Below are 2,982 nucleotides of genomic sequence, written 5' to 3' on the forward strand. Positions count from 1 at the left end.
TATATATATATATATATATATATATATATACATATACGACGGGCTTCTTTCAGTTTCCGTCTACTAAATCCACTCACAAGGCTTTGGTCGGCTCGAGGCTATAGTAGAAGACACTTGCCCAAGGTGCCATGCAGTGGGACTGAACCCGGAACCATGTGGTTGGTAAGCAAGCTACTTACCACACAGCCACTCCTGCGCCTATATATATATATATATATACGACGAGCTTCTTTCAGTTTCCGTCTACCAAATCCACTCACAAGGATTTGGTCGTCCTGAGGCTATAGTAGAAGACACTTGCCCAAGGTGCTTCGCAGTGAGACTGAACCCAGAACCATGTGGTTGAGAAGCAAGCTTCTTACCATACAACCATGTTTGTGCCTATATAAGATTATGTTATCTTGTACGTCCTTGGTGAGTGATTAGTCTTCTGTTTCTAACAGATCGAGCGACCTTGCACGAGTTTCATCAAAAGATGGAGTGGCTACGTGTAGAACGCTTTTGACTATAGGTCTGCTAGAACAAGTTTCACGAGTGCAACATATCATGGAATGTTAACGAAGTTCGCTAAATGAAATATACAGGAGTTGAGGACCACGACCACCCGTATCATCATAAAAGGGAAAATGTCGCGATAAAAGGCTTTAATGCCCATGTAAATATAACTCGATTAATCAGGGCTGGCTGACTTCTTATTGAAAAAGTGGCAAACTTCACTTTCTGAAAGTAATCAAAAACTCTTCAGTTTCAAATCTGGGTCCTGGGTTTTGCAGTCACTATTGCAATTTTTCTTTGTTAGATCTATTTTCACGTTGTTCAACATTTTTCTTTTCTTTTCCTTTTTTTTTTTTCGTTTTCTTTTCAGATATTAGCCATGAATAAGGGACGTTCCCTAACACCCTCCTTTTAATAACTTCATTTTTTGGTGCTTAATTCTTTTCTGTTTCTTATTCTATTTTACTTTTTATTTGCTTTTGCAATCTCTATCAGTTTTCTCCTTTCTTCTCACTGCTATCTGCCGCTTATCTTCTACTTATTGGCGTCTTTGTTTTATTGTAATTCATAGGTATTTATTGTATACATCCCGACTCATTATACCAGAATGTGTGAGGCGTATTCTAAAAGAAGTCAATAAAATTTGTTTGTGTTTCTCTTTTTCCACAACCAGTGGAACGCGAAGCGCTCCTCACGTCCGCGGGTTCGTGAGATGGCTGTGATCTGTAGACAGTTTTGAGTAGGAATCGGAAAGAGACGTATGAACGCGCAAGGTGCATATGTAGACTGGATTCGTATAACGGATGAGAAGAATAAAAACGCAATGCGCATGTTAAACAAGTTATATGAAGGTCTGCATGCCACGTCTGACACCACTACCACGCAACTTTGCTACAATATTTTTACTTCTTTATTGTCCAGTCTAATTATTTGATTAATTATCCAGTTGAGAATATTAGTACTATAGTTTATTACTGAAATACCTAGAATGATTTACTTTCTCTTTCTGCTATAGGCAAAAGGCTTCAGTTTGGTGGAGACTGGGGTTTGTCGACTGCATCGAATTCAAGTGCTCGATTGATGCTTATTTTATCAGCCCCGAGAGGATGAAAGGTAAAGTCTACGTCAGTGGAAACTGAACTCAGAACGTAAGACCGGAAGAAATACCGCTAAATATTTTGCCCGGAGTGCTAACCACTCTGTCCGCTCACCTTATATACAGGAGTTGGACTTAATAATGGAAGCACCTTAAAATTTCAGACAAATTTATTTTAATATGGGATAGGTCCTATAATTACTGTAATTACTGCGTTTGGCAGTAATTACAGCTTCAATTCTACGAGGCATGGACTGGTACAAAGTTTGAATTGTTTCGAAATGAATTTTTGTCCATTCTTCAGCTAAAACAGTCTCCAGTTCTTGTAGTGATGATGGTGGAGGATATCGACTCCTTACTTGTTTTTTCTAAAATGCACCATAAATGTCCAATAATATTGAAATCTGGGGACTGTGGTGGCCAGATAAGATGTTCAACTTCACTAGAATATTCCTCGGGCCATTCAGTAACAACTTTAGCTGTGTAAATTGGTAAATTACCATCTTGAAAGTTCCGCAATCAAAGGATGAATTTGATCAGATAAAATGCTTAAATAGTCTTGACTTAATTCTGCCATGAAGCGAAACTATTGGGCCGGCGGATTTCCAAGATATAGCCTCTCAGATCATCACAGATCCTCCTCTTTGTTTAACAGTTGGAAGAAGGCAGTCTGAGTAAAATGCTTCTTTTGTCTGTCTCCACACGTATACTTGGCCGGTGATTGGAAATAAGGAAAAGGATGACTCCTCCGAGAAAATAACATTCTTCCACTTCCATTTTTTATATATAAAACATATAGCGGCCTACATACACTTTAGTCTCTTATAAGTAAGTATATACTTATCTAAACCTTGTACGACTCTCTTCTTCCTTTCTTTTATTCTTTCCTTCTTTCTATCAGCCGTTTCACGCTTACTTCGTTCATTCCACTCTTCGTTCTTTCGTTCTCCCTCTCTCACATTTCATTGCCTTCTCTTCTTGCTCACTTTCCATCCTCTTTTCACTTCACTGTGTTCCTGCCCTTTCTTTCTCGCCCCTCCTTATTTTTTCTGTCCCTCTGCCTCCACCTCTCTCTCTTCTCTCCCCACGTGACCGATGTTCAGCCAAGCCTGACCTTTCTTTCTTGATTCGGTCGCCTGCCGTGCAACGTCTATATTCCTCCCTGTACCTATGAAATCTTGTATCCCTGCCGTAAGGCTTTACTTCCACACACGCCAGCTTAATTTAATTCGTCCTTAGTCGAAAGACACCTGTTGTTATCTCCTGTTATTTGTATTTGTGTAAAATTCTCCGTTTCTTTCCGTCCTTGTTTTGTTTGTATCGTCTATCTGGCTGTTTTGCGTTCTTGTCCCATTTTGCATTTTTATATATAAAACATATAGCGGTGTGCA

The sequence above is a fragment of the Octopus bimaculoides genome, chromosome 21 (genome assembly GCF_001194135.2).
Source record: "Octopus bimaculoides isolate UCB-OBI-ISO-001 chromosome 21, ASM119413v2, whole genome shotgun sequence".
NCBI lineage: Eukaryota > Metazoa > Mollusca > Cephalopoda > Octopoda > Octopodidae > Octopus > Octopus bimaculoides.